The sequence below is a fragment of the Schistocerca nitens genome, chromosome 1 (assembly GCF_023898315.1).
Source record: "Schistocerca nitens isolate TAMUIC-IGC-003100 chromosome 1, iqSchNite1.1, whole genome shotgun sequence".
NCBI lineage: Eukaryota > Metazoa > Arthropoda > Insecta > Orthoptera > Acrididae > Schistocerca > Schistocerca nitens.
The window spans coordinates 257,916,719-257,943,377 of NC_064614.1; the positions used below are offsets into that span (position 1 = coordinate 257,916,719).

At 42.7% G+C, this 26,659-nt stretch overlaps 1 protein-coding gene across 7 annotated transcripts in view; it reads right to left on the bottom strand.

Moving 5' to 3' along the window:
- Positions 1-26,659, bottom strand: part of LOC126247424 (parathyroid hormone/parathyroid hormone-related peptide receptor-like) — an 841,770-nt gene that overhangs the window by 170,400 nt on the left and 644,711 nt on the right. For all 7 annotated transcript variants that reach the window (XM_049948480.1, XM_049948483.1, XM_049948486.1 and 4 more), the window contains one exon: positions 7,976-8,048. The gene's annotated coding sequence lies outside the window, so the exon portion shown is untranslated. The remainder of the gene's footprint in view (positions 1-7,975; positions 8,049-26,659) is intronic.

The following is a 26,659-nucleotide window of genomic DNA, read 5'->3' on the forward strand; positions in this document are numbered from 1 at the left end:
CGAGCTGCCCTTCTTTGTACTTTTTCGTTGTCATCCGTCAGTCCCACCTCATGCGGATCCCACACCGCACAGCAGTACTCCAGAATAGGGCGGACAAGCGTGGTGGAATCAGTCTGTTTAGTAGACTTGTTGCACCTTCTAAGTGTTCTGCCAATGAATCGCAGTCTTTGGTTTGCTCTACCCACAATATTATCAATGTGATCGTTCCATTTAGATTATTTGTAATTGTAATCCCTAAGTATTTAGTTGAATTTACAGCCTTCAGATTTGTGTGACTTATTGCATAATCGAAATTTAGCTGATTCCTTTCAGTACTCATTAGAATAACTTCACACTTTTCCTTATTCAGGGTCAATTGCCACTTTTCGCACCATACAGATATGTTATCTAAATCATTTTACAAGTCGTTTTGATCATATGATGACTTAGAAGACGGTAAATAACTGCATCATCTGCAAACAATCTAAACCGGCTGCTCAGATTGTCTCCTATGTCGTTAATATAGATCAGGAACAATAGAGGGCCTATAATACTTCCTTGGGGAACGCCGCATATTACTTCTGTTTTACTCGATGACTTCCCGTCTATTACTACGAACTATGACCTTTCTGACAGGAAATCACGAATCCAGTCGCACAACTGAGGTGATACTCCGTAGGCACGCAGTTTGGTTAGAAGACGCTTGTGAGGAACGGTGTCGAAAGCCTTCTGGAAATCTAAAAATACGTAATCAATTTGGCATCCCCTGACGATAGCACTTATTACTTCACGAGTATAAACTCCGCCCCTTTTCGACTATCCGATATATCGAGGACTTGTTACAACAGTAAATAAAGGAAACGAACCACCGTAGCCGTTTATTTCAAACAACTAGTTTCGGCGCAACACTTACTCCATAATTCTTGTTGTAGTGGATTGTATACATCAGAAGTGCATACTCTACGACTTGTTGCCACCCGAACACTTTTTAGAGCGTACATTTCTGGTGTGTACAATCCACGACAAATAGTATTATACGTGATTCTTGAAGTTTTCTCGGCATACTGAATATGCGGTGAGCTTTCGGGATTGCAGTCGTATCACGTTGACTTCTTGCCACTATATTTCGGCTGGCAACCGTCCAACAGTCTTCAGGTGAGTGTCCGTCACTGGAGCCTGCAAGTTCGCAGTGTCAACTTAATAGCAAAAATTGGCATGGAAACGCATGCGTTTTTGCTATTAAGTCGACGCCGGGAACTTACAGTCTTTAATGGTGGACCCTTACCTGAATATGGTTGGACGATTGCCAGCCGAAAAATTGTGGCAAGAAGTCAACATGATCTGGCTACAATCCCGAAATCTCATCGAGTAGTATTATGTGGATTCTACGATATATGGGCGAATGAATAAAAGTACTCTTTTGGTTTATAGTAGACTAAAAATGGCGTAAGTGTTGAGCAGAAACTAGTCGGATGAAATAGATTTCTTTGATGATATGGCTGTGGTGATTCACTTTCTTTATTTATGTCATCCGACGCTGTCCCACGTCCGCGAGAACAATGTACTTCCACAAGTTACGATGGACTGCAACGGCTTTGACACATTTTCGTCCAAATCGATGCGTGCATCCATGCCAGGGGGATGCAACGCCTTACTGATAAGTGGCCTTACACTGCCAAATGGTTTGTAAATTTGGTTTTTATGATCGCTGTAATAATCTCACATGCCCTCCAAACGCGTAAGGTTTTGGTTCGTTTGCTCCTCCCCTTCAGGGGTGCTTCGCGTTCTTGGTCACACAGTGTCGTTATGATGAAATAATTATTAAAATGATGTAATCTCGTTTAGTTAGGCTATTTAATACATTAAGATACTTTTCACAGCGGTCTTTTCGCAGACATATTTAAATCTACTATTGTCAAGCCACTTCACATAAAAGTCATAAAAACAGTAGCATAGATTTACTATGTTATCTAATTACTGCCAGCATTCTCAAGAATTTTCAAGATTATGTACAATAGTATTTATAAAAAATTGTTAAAAAGTATTATCGGTAGCCAATAATTTGGATTCCCAATGAAACTTTCAATTAAATATCCTATATGTATATCTACACATGGTATACTATAATCAGTAAATCATAAATAATTATAGTTTGGAATAATGTTTGACTTCGACGTGACTTTTGTGTGTGTGAATTGTGATATCCTCGCGCAAAAGTATGAACTTTAAAGCGTCATCTGCGTGACAGAAAGCAGTGTGCATCTGTTTTTATTGTCCATACAACAACAGACCCTTTTATTGTTCATAAAGCAACAGACCCTCTAGTATACGCTCTAATATTGTATACAAAGGATTCTATTTTGACGCTACGTTCTTTCCTGATCTTCCACTTCTATTGTCAAAAGATGCAAATTTTGCTCTTTACGCAGATAATACCAGTACACAAATTAAATGTAGGATCCTTTCTCTCACCGACAGGGTAGCTAAGCATCAGACAGGTCCTGGGGAACGAATTTTCGTTAAACTTTTACAAGACTCAGGACGCGTAATTCATCACTTCTCTTACAACCCTGTAGTCTACAAAATTTCTGTACTCATAAATGAAATATAAGAAACGTTGAGTAAGTTTTGTGACTACAGGTAGATCATAATTTAAGTTAGAAGACGTGTACCCTAGAATTTATGAAGGGCCGTAGTTCAGCTATATTTGAAACAAGCACTAGTTTAGTTTGCATATTTTCATTCACTAAGAGTTACAGTATCATTTTCTGTGGAAACTGAATTGGTGTAACGTTTGGTGTTAAACGTACAGAGTCTCTCCAAAAAGAAATGGCATTTAGACATCTGTCTCACAAGAACCGTTTATCAATACTACACCTCTCTTTTCTCAATAAATAGCTTGAAGTTTTAACCTATGAATATGATAGTATAACCAAAAATCAAAGTATACTTTTTTCATGCTTTACTGCAAGTAATGGTGTCAGTTTGAGAATTAACGTCCTTACATCTAAGAGCGACTAGAGCCCTGACTTTGCTGACAACATCGTACACAAGAAACAAAGAATGAGTAACTTAAGCCTCCCCTAGAGCAAAAGTCGTAGGTTGAGACAATTTGTGCTCAAATTTAAATACATATTATAGCATTAACATCGAAAATGCCCTACAACAGCAATTTTATTACTCTCATTGAGAAACATGGCGATGTATATGGCTCTAAATGCAAAACAGTTTCCCCCAGTTGTCTGAGATAAGACGCTGGGTAGTGAAAGCTGATTTTACTAACGAGAGATGTAGAGGTTAAGAGTCAGAAACTCCTGAAAGGCATAGAACCAATCATACTCAAAGCTTATATTTTCATGCGTCACGTTCGAAGCGGATCGTTACAATATTACAACAGTTGCTTATTGAAGGTTTAATATGATAATCTCCCTTCAAGTAAGAGAAGGCAGACTTTTGCAATGAAAGAATCTAGCATTTTCACATATAATTGGCCGTAAGACTAGTAAATCAGGGCAGTGGTAAGAATAGCTTGCCTTTTATTTTTGAAATCTTGGAACACAGACATGTCCAAACGCTAAAATTCGGACATTCCGCACGATAGCTACTTTCTGACCGGCAAGCTGAGTCCGTGTTTTGTGCGGAAGTTTCCAGCTGGCTTTTCGGCCACCGCTGCAATCGCAGTTAACGCGACTGTGCAACGTGCGGTGTTGAGGCCACTCCTAATCCGTCCTGCAGTACGCACACCGAAGTTGTGTTCAAAAAACTGCAGTGTGTGTAGAATGAGGGGAACGGGGTAGGTGTAGCCTACATCATAAACGCAAACGACACAATCCTTCCAATCAGATATTACCGATCGTTAACTCGTGTTTTATGGAAGTGGCGTCAGCGAATGAATTTATATTTTTCCTTAGAAAAGTACTCAGAGATATCTAAGCCACGAGGAGTGTTGACACAGTAATAAAGTACAGGATAGTGATGGTGGGGGTAAGGTTACTCATACCACTCAAATTCATGTTTTCTGTAAGCGAATATCAAGTTGCTTCTATTAGTCCCATCCTCGCACACTGACAAGAGAGGAAAGAAGTCAAACAGCACAATGACGTGAAGAATAACGTTAAGGTTTCTGTTGGTGTGTCGATTTCTTTCGTGTATCAAGTCAGAGAGCAAACATTTCTGGTAAATGCTAAAATGTGCACTGTCAAGTAACATTAAAGTAAGAACCTGTGAAAAGCCTGAATAACCACCTTCTGCTGCGCATACCGCCGCGAGTCAATGAGGTTCTACAAGGTATCGACAGGGGTGTGGAGTCATGACTACCCTTAGCACTGTGGCCAGCTGCGCTAGGTCTCTCGGTTGAGTGTCCACGGCACGGAGAGCTCTCTGGGGTTGGGTACACAGACTCTCGGTTGAGTTTAAATCCTGGGAGTCTGGTGGCCAGGGGCGTACGGTAAACTCATCCGGTACTCTTCGAACTGCGCTAGTAAACAGCGAGCTTTGTATCACGTTGCATTAGCCTGCTGGCAGAAGTCATCCTGGCTGAGAAAAACAAACTGCTTGTGGGGGTTGGCATGCACACGTGTGATGGTCCATTGTAACTTTCAGAATTATGAGATCACACAGGAAACGTCAAGAGAACGTTCCCCAGACTTTAAGGCACCTTCCGCAACACGACGATTGCACTGTTTTCCGTGTCGCCCGTGTACTCTTGATGAATGCACGACACAAAGCTTTACGCCACGCCTCTGGCCGTCAACGACGATGGTCTGTTGATGAGTGGAAACACGTTGTCTGATCGGACTAGTCTTCAAATTGTGTCCAGCGGATGGGCGTGTACGGGTATGGAGATATCCTCAGGAACCCATGAACCCTGCGTGTCATCAGGAGACTGTTCAAGCTAGTACAGACTGTGTAACGGTGTGGAGCGTGTGCAGTTGCCCCTGATACGTCTAGACACGACTCTGACAGGTGACACGTACGTAAGCATCCTGTCTGATCACCTCCATCCATTCATGTCCATTGCGTATTCCGACGGAGGTGGGTAAATCCACTAGGACAGTGCGACACCCCACACTTCCAGAATCCCTATAGAGTGGGTCCAGGAACACTCTTCTGAGCTTACTGAGCTTACACACTTCCATTGGCCACCAAACTGTCGAGACATGAGCATTATTGAGCACATTTGAGTTGTCTTTCAATGTGCTTTTCAGAAGATATCTCCACCCCCTCTTTCTCTTACGGATTTATGGAAAGCCCTGCTGGATTCATGGTGTTAGTTCCCTCCAGCACTACTTCAGACATTATTCCAGTCCATGTCATGTCTTGTTGCGGCACTTCTGCGTGCTCGAAGGGCCCTGCACGATATGAGGCAGGTGTACCAGTTCATTTGGCTCATCAGTGTATATCAGAATTGGTGTTTAGTTAATCAGTCAAGAAATACTTTTTAAAATTCAATGTATACCCAAAAAAACCACTGAATCTAGCCATTACATGGACCTAAGACGATTTCCAACGTCAATTATCTCTATTCCGAGATTGAATATCTTAGATTCGTGATAAAGGGTAACGATTAAAGTAAGAAACATAATGTTGAGGCTTCATGGTAAAATCGGCGGACAAATATAAGGAATTAAGATCGGTCATTAATGTCTCATTCATGATTAGGTCATCAGGGACAGCAGCCCATTCGAGTTGCTTTTTTTATTTTATGTATTAATTAATTTATTTATTTATTTATTTATTGTACTGCGTTGCGACTATTAGGCGGAATAGGCTGACTGCATACTCATGAAGTAATGGTTGAAACCAGAGTTCCGGTCAATTCAACTGATGACAGTCCATTACATACACAACGCCAGTTGTGATTAATATTCACTGTGGCTGTGCCATTACCTACGCAATCCCGCGTCCGGCCATCCTGATTTAGGTTTTCCGTGATTTCCCTCAATCGCTCCAGGCAAATGCCGGGATGGTTCCTTTCAAAGGGCACGGCCGACTTCCTTCCCCATCCTTCCCTAATCCGATGAGACCGATGACCTCGCTGTCTGGTCTCCTTCCCCAAACCAACCAACCAACCATTACCTACGAATATAAACTACTCCTACCTTCCCTAAGTTCTGTGCTGAATATATGAGTCATATAAAATAACTCAACCATTGTATACCATTGACTGGAGAATGGGCATGAAATAACAATTAGAAAGGCGATAAATTCGCTCATGCAAGGTTGCGATTTAAGTATCTAAACATATTATAAAACTGGATGTACGTGTTTGTATGTATATGACACATTTTTCAGGATATATGATGTCATAAACAATGAGACACTTGAAAAAATGCCGCATAATGCAAGACATTTCAATTTATTACTTCTTTACAACTAACTCTAGTCATAACACTTTACGCAGACATTAGCCACATATATCAGTGGATGTACAATATATTTGACATGTGCTTATGTGGGAAACGTTATTGGTAAAAAGCTCATCCTAAATCCCTGGTGCCGGCCGCTGTGGCCGAACGGTTCTAGGCGCTTCAGTCCGGAACAGCGTTGCTGCTACGGTCGCAGGTTTGAATCCTGCTTCGGACATGGATGTGTGTGATGTCCTTAGGTTAGTTAGTTTAAGTAGGGGACTGATGACCTCAGATGTTAAGTCCAACAGTGCTTAGAGCCATTTGAACCAAATTTGGTACACATAATAGTTACGATATAGAGAGAAACACTGTGGGGTAAGAACCTCCAGCCTTCTATTGGGGTGGATGTGATATCGTGGAGGGAGAAGGGGGGAGTAGTACATGACAGATAGCGAATGGGAACGTGGAGATGGACACAGATATGGGGAACGAGGAAATGGATGGAGAGGGGGGGAGGGGGACATGGACTGAGAAATGGGAGAGGAAGAGATGGATAGAGAAAGAAAAGAGGAGGAACAGGACCAGTGGAGCAGGACATGGCCATAGGGTGGGAAGAGGAGGAGATGGCCAAAAACAGAAAAGAGGGAGAGAGGGGGGAGGAGTTGACTGAGAGAGGGGGAGATAGAGGGGGCGAGGAAATGGACTAAGAGAGGGAGGAGGAGGTGATGAATTTGAGGGGGGAGCCGGAGATAGACAGAGGTGGGAAGAGCAAATGGGCAAAGGGGTAGGATGTAATCGCCAGAGAGAAGAGCAGGAGGAGGAGGAGATTGACAGAGAGAGGCTGGGGGTGTGGGTAGGTGTGGTGATGAGAGGTTGGATGAAGAAGGAGATGTACAGAGAGAGGGGAAGTAGGATTCAGACTAATAGAAAACTGGAATAACGACCGGTAGTCAGGTAGTAAGAGATGAACAGATTCGATTACAGCAGAAGTTTTAACAGAGGTCTGAGGTATATAGTACGGAGAAAGGCAGACTTTGGAAGTCGGACTGAAACAGAAAACCAACGCTCGATGAAGTAGGGAAACAGGGATGGTCGTTCAGTCTGCTCGTGCTCGTAACATCTCTAGCTTCCATCAAAGATAGGATTTGCCTAGTGCCGTCCTAGGCTGAAATTACGCATGTACGGGAAACGGAAGTTCAGAATGTGCTGCTTGGTGAGAAAATAAATAAGTGAATAAATAAAAATAAAAAAAATTCTTGACAATGGTGCGACAGCCATCTGAAGGTCGAGGACTTCATACGATTTGGTGCAGTTTGAATAGAAAGTAGGTTTTATGCATACCGTCGATAAAGTCCTCGTTCTATATAACTGACAAAAATGTGTGTGGTTTGGATCGACACTGAAACTGGAACACCTGTTTGCCTCAGGCGCAGGAAAATGAGCTGGGGACTTAGAAGTTTATCGGGAAACAAGAAACACGGAGAATCCCTCCTAAATACTACTTCCTCAAAAATTTCTTCTTTCTGCAGATGAAATATTCATAAAATAACTTAGGCAGACAGCTCAATTTTTATTTCTCTGGCAGCACGAATAATGTAAGGCAAGGTGGAATACTGGTACTAAGCCACTTGAGTTTCGGTACTTACCACAATGTAGCCTGTGTCAGTCCAAAGCAAACTTCTTACATTTGACGAGTCATGCAGAAACGAATTCAACAGTCTGAAAGCAAAGCAAAAGCATGAATTAATGATTTTGACGAATGAATTATGTATTGTTATTTACACGAATTGAATGAAAAATATGGCTCTGTTTATAGAAAAAAATACAAGAATAAAAAAAAGTTCTAGACAAAAGTGGAAACGGAATATGATAGGTAACTAACAAGAGATAATAACAGAAGCGTAACAATAAAGGTATAGTCATTTTTGTATGACAGCTCCATTTGTGGCTCCTCTTGCAGTGGACGAAGACGTATTCGCGATCATTTTAAGGACGGTAGAGACAACACGATACTAACGAGGTATCTGATACATGTACAGGGTGGTCCATTGATAGTGACCGGGCCAAATATCTGACGAAATAAACATCAAACGAAAAAACTACAAAGAACGAAACTCGTCTAGCTTTAAGGGGGAAACCAGATGGCGCTATGGTTGGCCCGCTAGATGGCGCTGCCGTAGGTCAAAGGGATATCAACTGCGTTTTCTTAAATAGGAACACCCATTTTTTTTTATTACATATTCGTGTAGTACGTAAAGAAATATGAATGTTTCAGTTGGACCACTTTTTTCGCTTTGTGATAGATGGCGCTGTAATAGTCATAAACGTATAAGTACGTGGTATCACGTAACATTCCGCCAGTACGGACGGTATTTGCATCGTGATACATTACCCGTCTTAAAATGGACCGTTTACCAATTGCGGGAATGGTCGATATCTTGTTGATGTATGGCTATTGTGATCAAAATGCCCAACGGCCATGTGCTATGTATGCTGCTCGGTATCATGGACGACATCATCCAAGATCCGGACCGTTCGCTGGATAGTTACGTTATTTAAGGAAACAGGAAGTGTTAGCCACATGTGAAACGTCAACCACGCCCTGCAACAAATGATGATGCCCAAGTAGGTGTTTTAGCTGCTGTCGCGGCTAATCCGCACATCAGTAGCAGACAAATTGCGCGAGAATCGGGAATCTCAAAAACGTCGGTGTTGAGATGCTACATCAACATCGATTGCACCCGTACCATATTCCTAAGCAGCAGTAACTGCATGGCGACGACTTTAAACGTCGTGTACAGTTCTGCCACTGGGCACAAGAGAAATTACGGGCCGATGACAGATTTTTTGTATGCGTTCTATTTAGCGACGAAGCGTCATTCATCAATAGCGGTAACGTAAACCGGCATAACATGCCCTATTGGGCAACGGAAAAACCACGATGGCTGCGACAAGTGGAACATCAGCGACCTTGGCGGGTTAATGTATGGTGAGACATTACGGGTCTATTACTATTGGTCCCCATTTTATCGATGGCAATCTCAATGGTGCAATGTATGCTGATTGCTACGTAATGTTCTACCGATGTTACTACAAGATGTTTTACTGCATGACAGAATGGCGATGTACGTCCAACATGATGGATGTCCGGCACATAGCTCGCGTGCCGTTGAAGCGGTATTGAATAGCATATTTCATGACAGGTGGATTAGTCGTCGAAGCACCATACCATGGCCAGCACGTTCACCGCATCTGACGTCCCCGGATTTCTTTCTGTGGGGAAAGTTGAAAGATATTTGCTGTCGTGATCCACCGACAACGCCTGACAACATGAGTCAGCGCATTGTTAATGCATGTGCGAACATTACGGAAGGCGAACCACTCGCTGTTGAGAGGAATGTCGTTACACGTATTGCCAAATGCATTGAGGTTGACGGACATGATTTTGAGTATTTCTTGCATTAATGTGGTATTTACAGGTAATCACGCTGTAACAGCATGCGTTCTCAGAAATGATAAGTTCACAAAAGTACATGTATCACATTGTAATAACCGAAATAAAGTGTTCAAACGCACCTATGTTCTGTATTTTAATTTAAAAAACCTACCCGTTACCAACTGTTCGCCTAAAATTGTGTGCCATATGTTTGTGACTATTACAGGGTCATCTGTCACAAAGCGAAAAAAGTGGTCCAAGTAAAACATTCATATTTCTTTACGCACTACACGAATATGTAATAAAAAATGGGGGTTCCTACTTTAAAAAACTTTGACCTATGGCAGCGCCATCTACCGGGCCAACCATAGCGCCATCTGGTTTCCCCCTTTCTTTGTAGTTTTTTTTCGTTTGACGCTTATTTCGTAAGATATTTGCCTCGGTCACGATCAATGGACCACCCTGTATATATATATATATATATATATATATATATATATATATATATATATATATATATATATATATATATAATGGGTAAATCCCGCACTCGTTATCAGTATGCCACAGATTTCGTCCAACGTATTTTGATCGTGGGTGCCATACACGTGTTCTATAAGATAAAACTTTGTTCTACCTATTCCTCAGACAGTGTTGAACTTCCAATAATTACTAGTCATACCTAGTCTGATAATGAAGGGCAGTTTCTCTTTTCGTCCCTACGTGGATCTCCAAACTTAAAGGGTGAAGATGTTGCCAAGACTCTCCGGATACTATTCTAAGTACGCGTTACGTGGCTTCTCTTTATTTACCCAGTGAGAGATAGATTGAAACAAAATACACTAAGCGATGTGATAGTGATATGCACATATGCAGATGGCGGTAGTGTCGCATTCACAAGGTATGAAAGGGCAGTGCACTGGCGGAGCTGTCATTTGTTCTCAGGAGGTTCATGTAAATATGTTTCCGGCCTGTTTTTGGGCACACGACGGGAATTAATAGACTTTGAATGCGGAATGACAGTTGGAGCTACATGCACTGGACATTCGATTCCCGTTAGGGAATTCGACGTCCAGAGACCCATAATGTCTAGAGTATGTAGAGAATATCAAATTTCAGGTGTCACCTCTCACCACTGACAACACAGTGGCTGACGGCCAGCACTTAACGGCCGAAAGCAGCTGCGTTTTCGCAGAGTTGTCAGTGGCGACAGACGAGCAACACAGCGTGAAATAACCGCAGAAGTCATCGTGGACCTACAACTAAATTTGGTGTTAATTGGCTATGGCAGCAAGCGACATATGCCAAGGCCTTAGATAAAAGCACGATATCGCCTGCAGTGCCTCTGGTGGGCTCGTGACCCTAGACGATAGCAAAACCGTGGCCTGATCAGATGAGTTCTGATTTCAGTTGGTAAGTGCTGATGGTAAGGTACGTGTGTGGCGCAGATCAAACGAAACAATGCACTCAAGCTGTCAATAAGGCACTATGCAGGCCGCTGGTGGCACCATAATGGTGTGTGTTGTACTTGCGTGTAATGGTCTGGGCCCGTTGGTCCAACTGCTACTTGGAAACGATTTGCAACCGGTCACGGGTGTCATGTTCCAAAACAACGATGGAGTTTTTGTGGATGACAGTGAACCATATCATCGGGCGATTGACTTCAAAAACATTCTGGGCAATACGAACGAATGATTTGGCCACTCAGATCGCCCGATATGTATCCCATCGAACATTTATGGGACGTAATCGAGGGATCCGTTTGTGCACAAAAATCTGCACCGGCAACACTTTCGCAATTACGGGAAGGTATAGGGGCAGAATGGCTCAGTATTTTTGCAGAGGACTTCCGAAAGTTTGTTGAGTCTATGTCACGTCGAGTTGATGCGCTACGTAGGGCAAAAAGGAGGTCCTACACGGTATGGGGAGGTATCGCAGTGTATATGGACACGGGAAGAACTGTGAAGTTCTGGATGGAGAAAGATAGTAATGGGTCAGATTCAACACCCAACGATCACGATGTCTTCAGAGGCGGTCTAGCGATTCACAGGCTTCAACATTAAATGATCTTACGCATTAAATATGTCCAGGCCTAATGTTAGCTATGATAGTGTGAATCAAATGCCTTAGGAAAGAGTTAACTCTATTAGTTATTTTGCGTGACTAAATTAATTGCACGGAGCAGCCGGAATCTACGGTGCTATAAGAGTCATAAATATTAGGTGGACAGCATAGTGAGAGGCGTTAATCAATTGAAAAATACTGACTGACTTTTGATCTTCACTTGACTAACACTGATGTAACTCGGACATTGTGGTGAAAATAAGAGGACACACTTCAACAAAAAATGCTTAAGCAATACGGTGGGCCCACGCAGCTGTTTATCTGTTATGTGATAACGTGCGTCACTTCCTTTGATGCGCGGTCTACGCAAGGATGAGAAAAGAAGTAAACAAGGAAGCTGAACGTATTTTCTGTGGGCAAAGTTACGTTACCTCACGCCAGTTCTCCTCATACGGGACCTAGAGCTACGAACAGAGAAACTGCGAGTCTGTTTAATTGTTTTTCTTTCGTAAAGTTTACGTTTTACCCTCAAGAGCGGGTGAATGTCTTTATTATACTACCAGTTTAGATCCAGAAACCATCATCAGACATCACAATTTTTTCATCAACTTACAAGGTGATTTAAAATCAACGGCATCAAAAAGATATGAAATCTGTAATTTTTTTGGACGTCACTGATTTCATTCACGATATAATGAGTTCTACATGTAACATCACACCTGATTGTAGTTTGTTGACCGAAACTGGTTGTATACTAACGACATTTTTGTCAACAGTTCTTGCCGATGAGTCATAGCTTTTCCAAAGATTTACAGGCTGCGGGTCACCACCATATTAAAATAAATTTTCTTTACTGTCTCTTTTAAAGAAAGTCCGCTGTTGCTCCATGCTTTTACACTAGCCGAAACAGTTACATGCTGAAAGGCGGAGAACCATCTTACGGTACTGCACTTCCCAGTTTTGGTAAGGGCCATCAACCTGCATTAGAGTTGACAAACAAAACAAAATAACTCTTACGCTTATTGTAGATCTTTTTTGGAATACGAGGTCCTTCGCCGGCCGCGGTGGCCGAGCGGTTCTAGGGCTTCAGTCCGGAACCGCGCAACCGCCACGGTCGCAGGTTCGAATCCTGCCTCGGGCATGGATGTGTGTGATGTCCTTAGGTTACTTAGGTTTAAGTAGTTCTAGGGGACTGATGACCTCAGACGTTAAGTCCCATACTGCTCAGAGCCATTTGAACCAACGAGGTCCTTCAGCTCTATTTAAAGGAGTTGTGTCATTTGCTATTTGTACTATTTGCAGACCCACTGCAATAAACCTGGGAATCTCGCGGATAAAGAAACACCATCACACATCTCGTTAGAGGCCACAATTGAACCGAAGCCCACGGTTTCTGGTTTTCTCTGCATTACAGTTCCTTTATCTGCGTCCAGTTCAGAAAACTGCAGACTATGTAAAAGATGAGGTGCCTCAAACATAGTTTCGAATTTGAGGATAAATAGTAAGTGGTGCAATACCATCACATGAATATACTGTGAACGGAGTATCCATCAACACGTTGTACATTCACCTTATTTGATGAAGAAGACTCCGTTATAGGCCAAGAATTCTGATACCAATAAGGATTCCGACATTTTACATGACTTTTGAGGCAGTTGCCTCCTTCATTTTCTTTTATCTTCGGCCTGCATCGACGCAGGGTCGGCGTGGTTGATTTAAGGTGTGGCCGGATGCCCATCTTTCCTTCACCCCGCTGCCCCAGGTACTGAATATGTGTAGTCTTTATAGAATGAAATTTTCACTCTACAGTGGAGTGTGCACTGATATGAAACTTCCTGGCAGATTAAAACTGTGTGCCGGACCGAGACTCGAACTCAGGACCTTTGCCTTTCGCGGGCAAGTGCTCTACCAAATGAGCTACCCAAGCACTCCTACCTAGGATACGAGGTACTGGTGGAATTAAAGCTGTGAGGACGGGGCATGAGTCGTGCTAGGGTAGCTCAGTTGGTAGAGCACTTACCCGCGAAAGACAAAGGTCCCGATTTCGAGTCTCGGTCCGTCACACAGTTTTAATCTCCCAGGAAGTTTCATGTGTAGCGTTATTCATCTGAAAGAGAGAGAACGTATGCTAAATGTTTACGACTCGTGTAACTGAGCTGTGACTTGACTACCAACCCGATATTCACCTGCTGAGATATGAGAAACCGCCTAAAAACCACGTCCAGGCTGGTCGGTACATCGACCCTCGTCGTTAATTGGCTGGGAGGATCCGATACAGAAACTCCACATCTCCCCGGCGCGAAAACGGCGAGTGAATATTCATATCTATAAAGGCGGGTTGGTTTAGAGACAGTGTTTCACGTTCTTTTTTTTTTTTTTTAATTCAAGGACGATACCTAAAACACTAGCAGCTCTATGTTGAATCATTTGACGGCCTTGCAGGAGGGATAGCAGATTAAGAGAGAAGTTGGTATATTGCTATATAGGCATCTATTGAAGTAACAGGAATTCCAATTTTACATATGAACTTTTATTTCTTTTAAAGTTTGTTAGCCAACTGTTCGAGTTCACGGTCAGGCTTCTTTTATTGGTGAACGCTTTCCGAAGATCAAAATTTTGTCTGTTCTCAGGTAAAGGTCCAGAACCCGACACATGAGAAGTATTTCGCATGAGGTTTCCCCGGACTGATAATTGCTTCCCTCATTCTCGAGCTTAACCTCATTATTGTTTTACACAGAACACAATGCTTGTTGTTCGTCATGTTCAGGTACTGTTTCCACTAAAGAGGTATGTTGCTACGGTTTCATTTACATGCTAATATCACCGCAAGAGACGTCGTCCAGAGCATCCAACTGAAAAACGAACCATAGACCGTGGGCTGTGAATCGCCAAAAATCTGCAACCACGACGGCGAATGAAGTAAATTCGCCAGATCAAGTAGTTAGCTCCAGACTCACCGACACGATCTCCTTCTGTACTACCTTGCCGAACGAATACTTCTGCCACAGGCAAAATTTTACCAGAGCCACTGTAAACTCCCCCGCTTTTATGATCTGATATTTTCCTTCTTTCTTGATTAGATAGCTTTATATACATATTTCGGGAGTCCCAAGAGATCACAGAGAGGGTCTTGATTTCTCAGCATTGCAACTAGTGTGACATGAAGTCACTTAAGATGTAAGGGCCCATTTTTTCGTAAAAAAACCAGTTTTGCGTTGTCTAATGAACGAGATACTGGATGTGTTTTCCTTAACCTTGATCAAGTTGATGATGTACACATCTGAAGGCATCATAACGAACAACTTAAATTGGAAGAAACGCACGTAAAATGTTGTGGGGAACGCTAAACAAATACTGTGTTTTTTTGGCAAGACACATAAAGAATGTAACAGACGTACTAAGGAGACTACCTACACTACACCTGTCCGACCTCTTTTAAAATACTCCTGCGCGGTGTTGGATCCTTACCAGCTAGGACTGACGGAGTACATCGAAAAAGTTCAAAGAAAGGCAGCACATTTTGTATTATCGCGAAATATGGGAGAGAGTGTCACAGAAATGATACAGGATTGTGGCTGGACATCTTTAAAAGAAAGGTGTTTTCGTTGCGACGGAATCTTCTCACGAAATCCCAATCACAAACTTTCTCGTCCGAATGTGAAAATATTTTGCTGACACCGACCTACATAGGGAGGAACGATCACCAAGATAAAATAAGGGAAATTAGAGCTCGTACGGAAAGATACAGGTGTTCATTCTTTCCGCGCGCTATACGAGATTGGAATAAAGAGAATTGTGAAGGTGGTTCGATGACCCCTCTGCCAGGCACTTAAATGTGATTTGCACAGTATCCATGTAGTTGTAGATTTAAAAAATTAGTCACCGTACAACCTTGGCCTTCCATGTAGACTGATGACCACTGCCCACAGCGGGGTTGAACGGTACTCGATATTGTTGCGCGCACGTGACGCAGTAAGGAAAGATTGTAAGTGGAAGAAAGACGAATGGTCAGTCATTATATCGAAGATACGAGCCGCAAATGGAGAAATCCACTGATATGATCGGGTTTGACAAATGCCACGTTGCTGTGGCGCTACGGCTGGACACGAGAATCTCTGAAACTGCGAATTTGGTCGGCTGTTTGGTTACTACTGTCGTGAGCATCTATGGAAAGTAGTTTAAAAATGGTGGAATAACGGACAGGCCGTGTGGTACTGGGCGTCTAAGTCTCATCATAAACGTAGAGTTCGGAGGACCCTCACTGTGTTATCTAGGGTAGCTAGCGCTCTGTGGCAGATCTGACGTCAAAGCTGGTGCTGGCCCAAGTGCTTCGGAGCACAGCGTTCAAAGGCCATTTTTGAACATGGAGCTCCACATCACACGACCCCTACGTGTTCCTGTCTTGACCCAACAATAGCGTTAGTTACGATTGCAGTAAGCACTGCATCGCTGACGTTTCACAGTCGATCAATAGAAACGTGTTGCCCGTCGAATAAATGCCATTTCTTGTTACAGCAAGTCGATGGCTGGGTCCTTACGCGCCGTCATCCAGGCGAATGGATGCCCAAAATATGTACCACGCCACAGATGTAGGCCGAAACGGACAGAATTATGCTATGGGGTACATTGAGTTGGGCTTCCATGGGATCTATGGTGTTAATCGAAGGCATCATGGTAGCACTGAACTACGTGAAGATTATGAAGGATCACCTGCATCCGTTCATGGTTAAAGTCTTCTCTGACGAAGATGACCTCTTCTAGCAGGATAACTACGCATCAGCGACACAAAGACAGAACCGTGCTGCAGTGGTTTGAGGAGCGTGATAGTGAACTCACGTTGATGTCTTAGCCAGCAGATCCCCTGGTCTGTACCCACTGGAACACATATCGGGTTCCAGCTGCGTGCCCACAGATCAACGTCTCGTAATTTGCCGGAATTTAGTGATTTGTGACTAGACGTCTGGTGCCACATACTTCTCGAAACCTATCAAGAACTTGTAGAATCCATGCCAAGAAGAATCGCTGCTGTACCTAGTTGGAAAACCGGATCGACACGCTATTAAATAGGTGGTCTTGCTGCTTTAGCACATCGGTGTAGAGTCCATTACAGCACTGACACACCCTTCAAATTCTCCATACTTTACGCTCTGTCCTTTATCTAGACAAAGTGCGACGAAAGCGACATAGGCTTCGATGTTCATCATATCTCTCTGTAATTATGCTAGTGCATAGTTTCTCGTGTACTTCAAATTCCCTGTGGTCAGTGGTTCGCTCAAATCTACTGTAAACAACTCTTTTCGGAGAATGCTTTTAACTATTGAACAGGAACATAGAAAATCAGTTCATTAAGTGTGAGAAATTGCTCTAGGAATCCTAAGGTCACTTGGGAGCCTCGAAACTTGAACAGGTCGGCTTTCCAATGACTGGTCGCATGCACGATGAAGATTATGTTGTGAATGTAGTAACTGACTGCTACTATTAACTCAGCCCAAACATCCACGAAAGCAAAAAAATGTATTTCCATATTATGGTTCTTTAAAGATGGCTGACTGTATGTTTGCTAGTTAAACACTTGTTTAACATGTCAGTACTCTACCAGAAATGTGGCATTACAATAGGAAATTTATCAAGACCATGTGGCAAAATGGTACTTAACTGGGCTGCGTGGCACTTGATATTGTAATCCTATTACAACAATATCTAAGTGATTTTGCTGTCTGTTGGCAGTCCATGATATTGTTAATAGTTATGAAGACACTTCTGTTGGTAAAATTACTCCGTAAATGGCTGTAGCTATGTTGGAAGGCAGTCTTCAGAGTGCTGTACTGCACTGAGTGCCGACACTGCGCTGAACAGTGTAAATGCTGGTTCGATACTAACAGTGCGGCTGCGGCGCCTCGTGTATTGCTGCCTGGCGGAGGAAGGGTTTCCATGTCCGCCAGTACAAGGAGGAAACAAAGTAATCCGCGTCGGAGAGCGCTCCCCAAGGCTTCGCCACACAGGACGCGATCTCTCACAGCGGGCAGCGATCGCGCGATCTTCTCAACGGGCGGCGATATGGCTGGGTCACATACAGAGCGATGTCTTGTGTAAGCGATCCAGTGTCGTCGTAGTTTCCCGGAGAACAGGATCACAGTAGTGTTTTGCCCTGGTAAAGTGTTTTTCAGATATTTTTTGGAAAATGAGTAGTTCCAATGAGGAGCAACTCTTACTTCTTCTAGCACTGCAGTGCAGTAGAAGGAAAAGACTTAATGGAGTACACCGAGTCAATGAAAAACGAGAACGGCTTGGTGAACACCACCGTCTGTTTAGGGAACAACAGTCACATGAAGGTAGATTTTTTGCATATTTCCTTATGTCAAGACAAAGTTTCGAGGAACATTGAGAAGATCACCACTAACTGGTCAAGACATACTGAAACTAGAGAAAGATTAGCAGTTCTTTAAAGTAATTTAATCAAAAATATACTCTCAACTATGTTATATAACAGTAGTCTATTTAGATATGTTAGCTAACATTAGCAACATAATAATAAACAACGTACATTACAAACATTAGTCATTACTTACAAATATTACACTCCTGGAAATTGAAATAAGAACACCGTGAATTCATTGTCCCAGGAAGGGGAAACTTTATTGACACTTTCCTGGGGTCAGATACATCACATGATCACACTGACAGAACCACAGGCACATAGACACAGGCAACAGAGCATGCACAATGTCGGCACTAGTACAGTGTATATCCACCTTTCGCAGCAATGCAGGCTGCTATTCTCCCATGGAGACGATCGTAGAGATGCTGGATGTAGTCCTGTGGAACGGCTTGCCATGCCATTTCCACCTGGCGCCTCAGTTGGACCAGCGTTCGTGCTGGACGTGCAGACCGCGTGAGACGACGCTTCATCCAGTCCCAAACATGCTCAATGGGGGACAGATCCGGAGATCTTGCTGGCCAGGATAGTTGACTTACACCTTCTAGAGCACGTTGGGTGGCACGGTATACATGCGGACGTGCATTGTCCTGTTGGAACAGCAAGTTCCCTTGCCGGTCTAGGAATGGTAGAACGATGGGTTCGATGACGGTTTGGATGTACCGTGCACTATTCAGTGTCCCCTCGACGATCACCAGTGGTGTACGGCCAGTGTAGGAGATCGCTCCCCACACCATGATGCCGGGTGTTGGCCCTGTGTGCCTCGGTCGTATGCAGTCCTGATTGTGGCGCTCACCTGCACGGCGCCAAACACGCATACGACCATCATTGGCACCAAGGCAGAAGCGACTCTCATCGCTGAACACGACACGTCTCCATTCGTCCCTCCATTCACGCCTGTCGCGACGCCACTGGAGGCGGGCTGCACGATGTTGGGGCGTGAACGGAAGACGGCCTAACGGTGTGCGGGACCGTAGCCCAGCTTCATGGAGACGGTTGCGAATGGTCCTCGCCGATACCCCAGGAGCAACAGTGTCCCTAATTTGCTGGGAAGTGGCGGTGCGGTCCCCTACGGCACTGCGTAGGATCCTACGGTCTTGGCGTGCATCCGTGCGTCGCTGCGGTCCGGTCCCAGGTCGACGGGCACGTGCACCTTCCGCCGACCACTGGCGACAACTTCGATGTACTGTGGAGACCTCACGCCCCACGTGTTGAGCAATTCGGCGGTACGTCCACCCGGCCTCCCGCTTGCCCACTATACGCCCTCGCTCAAAGTCCGTCAACTGCACATACGGCTCACGTCCATGCTGTCGCGGCATGCTACCAGTGTTAAAGACTGCGATGGAGCTCCGTATGCCACGGCAAACTGGCTGACGCTGACGGCGGCGGTGCACAAATGCTGCGCAGCTAGCGCCATTCGACGGCCAACACCGCGGTTCCTGGTGTGTCCGCTGTGCCGTGCGTGTGATCATTGCTTGTACAGCCCTTTCGCAGTATCCGGAGCAAGTATGGTGGGTCTGACACACCGGTGTCAATGTGTTCTGTTTTCCATTTCCAGGAGTGTATAACCTAATGTGACTGAGAACGGGACCGGTAATTGTCATGGAAGTGACGCGTATTTTCAAACAAATCATTGGTTGACGAGGCAATGGGATTCATACTGTGATAAACCATGGCCATATCTGCTGAGCCAAATGTGTATTATTATTCGTTGAGGAATAGGAAGAATTATCAGATTGCAATGGAGAGCGGAGTGTGAATACACTGGGTGAGTGAAATGGTAAACCAACGTCTCTCCTTTCCTTTCTTGCAAATACTGTAGCTATCTCTATCTTCAGCATTGTTTATGCTGTTGGCTGGAATTTTCTGAACGTGTCAGCATAACTGAGAAACAAGTGATCTATGCCATCAAACTCACGTTTAGCTGGCTTGCTTTGCAAATAAGCAGTGACTTTGTGAACGGCAGAATTTTGCGATGGATCATCTGGGGCTGTCGACCAAGCTTTCATGGTTTTCCTATGAGGCGGGGTGGAGCTTTTCGAGAGTCTGGAGCTACTTGGGCTTCACATAGCTCACTTTCTCTGTCAGGTTCAGGAATTTCGTCATCAAGTGATCTGCAATTTTCAGTGTCGACATTCGGTAAATATCTGATCATGGTTCAAATGGCTCTGAGCACTATGAGACTTAACATCTGAGGTCATCAGTCCCTTAGAACTTAGGACTTCTTAAACCTAACTAACCTAAGGACACCACACACATCCATGCCCGAGGCAGGATTCGAACCTGCCACCGTAGCAGTTGCGCGATTCCGGACTGAAGTGCCTAGAACCGCTCGGCCACCGCGGCCCGCTATCTGATCATGGAACTGGACCGAAGTGCATCATTCAAAAATTGCATGCGTTCACTCCAAACCCACTTGTGATACATTCTACCCTATCTCGGTACAGATTTTAAGCTTTTCTTGTGTCTCAAATAACAGTCCCGTAAATTTTTCGACTGGGTTCATCACTTAAAACAAAATGGAATGTAAATTACTTGATTATTACTACTAAACGATTGCATGGGTGAGGAACAAGTGATAATGTAAGATTAGAATAATGAAATTTTTAAAAAATGAATGGATGGAGATTAATACACTGATTTTACAGTCTATCGACGTTTTGTTAAGGCTGCCTGGTAAGTGGTGATATTTCCATAGAAATTTTTATCCCCTAACACATATTTCTTTATTTCTAACTTCGAAGCCAAAAACCAATTTTCATGGATTTAAGTTAAAAATGTTCTAATGTAATGCAGTCGTTTCATATCAACGTGAAATAATGTATATGATAGTACCAACTCATGTAGCTGTCTTTTTCAGCCATTTCTTCCTTTTTCCTTTATTTCTATCATACATTAATTTTCTAGCCGGCCATTGTCACCGAGTGGTTCTAAGCGCTTCAGTCTGGAACCGCGCGACAACTACGGTGGCAGGTTCGAATCCTGCCTCAGGCGTGGATGTGTGTGATGTCCTTAGGTTTTAGGTTTAAGTAGTTCTGAGTTTTACGGGACTGATGACCTCAGATGTTGAGTCTCATAGTGCTCAGAGCCATTTGAACCAGTTTTCTAATTTTCTGTATCTTTGCAGTTATTTGGCTAATGTCGACAGTTTCCAGTGCATCGTTTTTCTTTCCGCTTGGGGCGTTCCACTGTTTTCTAGATAGTCGGAGAAGTTTGTCGAGAAATATGGAATTTTCTACAGTCAATCTGTTTGCCTCCTCCCAGGACACAAATGTGGAAAAAAGCATAGGAAGGTTTTTCAGCACTCTGTGGTTTTCCGAACTGTTTTGGAAGCATATATGGAAAACACAAAAAATTAAAATGTCCCAAGAATAGTGGATCTGTCTACTGTTGTTAGAAAAATCATTTTTACTCATTCTTTAGCGTTGGTGGACACACCAAGTTTATGGTTGATATAGGACATTATTGACAGCATAGCGATAGGTTTCGAGAATTCAGCTTTCCATCAACGACTTATTGCTGGAAAAACAATTCAACCTCCAAAGCCACTACCTGGTACACATTTCCCAGTTCCTCACGTTATCGTTGGTGACGAAGGCTTTGCACTTCAAACGTACGTACTGAGACCGTGTCGAAAAGCGGGAATGATCTCCGATCACAAAAGAAAATGTTTCAATGTACAGCTCTTGCGAACGTATTGTGTAGTGGAGAAAGCGTTCGGTATATTGGCTATGAAATAACGTGTATTTCTGACAGCCTACGTACAGATGAGTTAACAGAAATTGCATAGTTAAAGCAGCTTTCGGTTTGCATAACTTCATAATAGTGAAGAATGACAAAGAAAGTTCAGCTAATGATCAATGCGAAGAAGTCATGCACCCCACGCAAGCGATGTTTCCAACACATGCCACCAATTGGAGACCAACACATGCTGCGATCCACGTCCGAGAAGCTTTCGCTGTTTATTTGGTCAGCAGGATATAAGTTCAAAAGACACTGATAAAATAATGAGCAAAATAACTACATAATAAAGGAACTGTGTGAAATAAAAACATATTCATCCTTACTAGTGACTTTCAACTCTTCTGCAGTCATGGCTCATGTTTCTGCTTTTTTCACCACATTTTTGTAGAACTGGTATGAAGTGTCGTACAAATACGTGTACTTTTTCATGTTTTCTAACAACAGTTAAGTTTCGTCTTCAATCTAGAAAAAAACTCTCGACGAACTGATGTAGATCGCCCGGACCGTGCGATGCTTTTGTGATTTTGTACAAACATATCACCTGCCGCCGCTGTCAAAACCATTTCGCTGCGACAGACCGCCTCGTGCGTGACGGGGCTAATGCAGTGTTGCGTGGTACAAACGTATCGTGTCCTGTGCGGCCAAGCCTTAACGGCGACTGTCTTCACTATCGCCGGATGGACACGACGCGCTGAACGAAGTGGCGTGGAAGATAGTCAGTTACTGAGCGCGGACCTGGAAGGCGCCAGGCGAGTGGATATTCCTCCATGGCGGCGGCTCCTCGCGGTATTTATTGCGTACCTTGAAATGGACGCTTTACCAGACGTTTAAATATTGTAAGTTCAATAGTTGACACTTACTCAATTCCTTACTGTATCAACTAAGATTTTGTGCAGTGTGAATATGGTCAAAAATACCACTTCAATGTACACAATAAAATACTCATCTTTTTTTAATCTGTTTGTGGTAGTCGCTGTCTTCAGGTTGATTCTTGAGGTCCTCACGCTGTTTTTATAGTGAACGAGAAAACAAGCAACTCCTCATTTTCAGGGCTTATTCAACTACGCATATGACAACATATTCACAACAGCATTTTGTACCTCCACCGTAACATCTCACCTCCTTCAAAGGCACTACCAAAGCTTTCCATTACCAAAAACAATTGAATAGCAAATAGTGCATCCCAATACAGTAAAACATAGGTTTTGACTTGGATGAATGCAAAATGCGAATGCCAAACCATTGGCGCCAAGCGCTGATCTTTGTTCTAGAACACTCTGGAATAATGCTATCAAATTACCTTACATATTTAATATACAGTGAAGAGAAATGAACAGAGTGCAGTATGGTCCATAAAAAGTCTGTAAATCGTATTTGTAATGGTAAAAAGCGTTCATAACATCGGAATGATAATAAAAGTATCCAAAATATCTAACTCGAAAAACCGATTACGTGTTACAAAATTGCAATTATTATACCTATAACAAAATTTTGAGTGAAGTTACGTTGTTACAATCACGTGAACCAAGTGAAATACTGCTAAGTACATAATGGGACAGACTTGGAAATTCGTTAAGTACACGCGTTTTCTTTGAAATAATCATTATTAAATTTAAATTAAATTACATGTTTTTGGCATCCCAAAGTTCTTTAAAATTATGTTTTCGGACTGTTTCAGTGTATAATTAATAAGATGGTCTCTACCTTGGGACTTACGTTCTGTTGTCGAACTTCATAAACAAAATTTTTCATATTACAGGTTAATGATGTGTCAAGTATTATCTCCCACGGCAGATAACATTTATAGCTGATGACCTTCAGTTATACTCAAGTGCAAGCCCAACCAATCTGTGCACAGTCATCCAGAGCGTAAATCATGACCTCCTTTCTTTATCAAAATGGGCATACAACGTAGGATTGAAACTTAACTCAAGTAGAACACAAAAACACAAGCAATCTTAGTCGCTCACGAAAGAAGTATTCCCGTTCAGTTCAGAGAACCTTTTCCACCTTTAATCTTAAACATACAGAAATCACCTCTTCTTCTTGTGTAAAGAATCTGGCGATAATTCTGAACCATCACCTAGACTGAACTGAACACACAACTGCATTCTGTAACAGGGTGTCAGCATTACTTCATTCAGTACATAAATACAAAGAAAATTTTCTTCTAGATCATAAAAAGGAATCTCACAGAGCACTGACAATCCCCATCCTTGATTATGGTGATCCTATTTTGCAATGACTTTCGTGTGGCCATGGATGCAATAGATTTGAGATGTAAGCGATTTCACCCCTGCCTATGAATAATTATCATGGCTACGTGCCGATAAGCGTAGAGATTATCATGCCCTGTGTTCGCTGCATCGTCTTCTCAATCGTAGCACTCCTACGTATTTATCTTCAACTCTTATGCTACTGTCTAAACAATGCAGCAGAAATACTCGTTCTCAGCAAAGTAAAATCCCTTTGCACCACTTCACAACACCAATTTTCTGTATCAGGAGCCCGACTTTGGAATAATCTTCCTTAAAATGTTAGAGGAATTAAAATCCTTTAAACTTCAAGAGACAGCTAATGGCTCATCTTCTATCACAATTGCTATCTCTTCTTACAGCTCACTCTCATCAACCCTCCGTCCCCCACCACTTTTCCCTCCACTTGTCTATAGAGTTCTGTATCGAAATTATCTACTTTCGTAGCAGCCACTGTCATTTTCATTTCAATCCTCTCCTCTTTCATTTTGTCTTCCACTTCTAACAGCAAACAAGGCTTCAGAAGTGCTAAACTAATTAATGCTCCCATTATTTCATCATTATTAGTTTTATTATAACTATTGTTATTATTATTATTTGCAAACTATAACTTATTGTTAATAAAGCGAATTATTATTATTGATTTTGCTATGTAATAACTAATTGACATCATTCTTAGTTCTTCCTTTATCATTATTATTACTGCTACTATTACTATTATTGCCAATTATTATTATTATTAATGATGCAATGATTGCTATGTAGTAATTTTTGGTATGAGTAGTTCCTGGTTAGATGTAAGAGAGAGCATAGGGCCCTATTCTGGTCAGGCTAAATAAGCAATAAATAAATAATAATTTATCATGTGGTTTGGGTTCTCCCATTTCCAAAATTTTTGTGTAACTTCTGTCTCCAAAAAATTAAAACAACTTGTTATTATTGGAAACGGTGATCTTATGTCGAGCTGTCATGTGCCTTTGTCGTTGACATAAGACGACAGTCGAGAGAGACTTGAGTGAAGATAGAAACGGGACCTTCAGTGATATTCTGGGGTGTTCTATCTTGTGACAGATCGACATCAACGCGTTCGTAGACTCTCTGGTGAAGGTCACAGGAAGCAGCGATTCACGATAGCCATTACTCTTGGGACATTGATGTGCAAGCTACTAGATATGACAGTTGCACTGATTACACAATTATTGAACAGAGTCTGAATGCTCGTTAGTTTATGGTAAGGATGGTAAGCCCTATCGACATACTCATCAAGACCAGTGTACCAAATGGAATATTCCAGCAAGATAACGTACGACCCTATACAACAGCTAACACCACAACCGCTTTGAGTTATGTGCAGATGTCTGACTGGCCTGTGCAGCCTCATGATGTATCACCCATGGGGAATGTCTGAGATGTGACGGGAAGAGTGTAGGGGAACGTCCTCTAGTATTGGCCTTACAGCTTTAATTGTCATAATATTTTCTGAAGATTGTGTTGTTGTATTCTTCACACTAAACAATGCAGTCACACATTACTTGTCAGAATTATAAAACTCGAGCCCCATCCCCCCCCCCCACCCCCCTTTTCTGTACGTTCACCCTTTACATTTTTGGAGAGTTGTATCTGACATGGCATTGAGACGTGTATAAAAGTCACTTTTGATCCAAAACAAAGTTGTCATTAGTTAGTATATGGTTACAAACTTGTACAAGTCCAACAACTAACCTAGTCAGTCAAAGAATCTGTCTACTTGTTCCTCTCCGGAACCTGCTGCAAGCTGCACTCATGGACTCAGCTGCACTGACCCGTAAGTCTGCATTGCTTTTCATAAAACCGTTGCAGTACAGCAGATTTAAGAATTCAACTTTAGTCGAATGCATAAACTGGCTAAGTTTTATCGTGATTGTACAGTACTGTCTCCAGTTCATCACTGAATGTTCTCGCAACAAACTTTTTTCCTGAAACTACAGGGTGGCGCACGAAATGTATTACCATTTTGTTTTTGCATATAAACTTTGTCAATACAATCTGAAAAGAACATATATTACAATGAAGAGCAGTCCATGGAGATATGTTCCAACTCAACACATGCTCAATATGTCCACCATTTCGTTTCCTAACTTCCTTCAAACGAACACTGAAGTTAGTGATTACTCTACGCCACATGTCTTCCGTAATTTCACTGTAAGCTTGAAGAATAAGTCTTCTGAGGTCTATTAAAAACACGTGGACCTTTCGGGAAAATTTTTTCGTTTAGGTACCCCCCAAAGAAAAAAGTCAAATGGATTGAAGTCTGGATTATTGGGGGGCCAATTTTGTCCTCACTGAAGCGACCTGGAAACCTGAGTGAAATGATCCGCATGTCGAAATGCTCGTGTAAAAACCCCGACACAGTGTT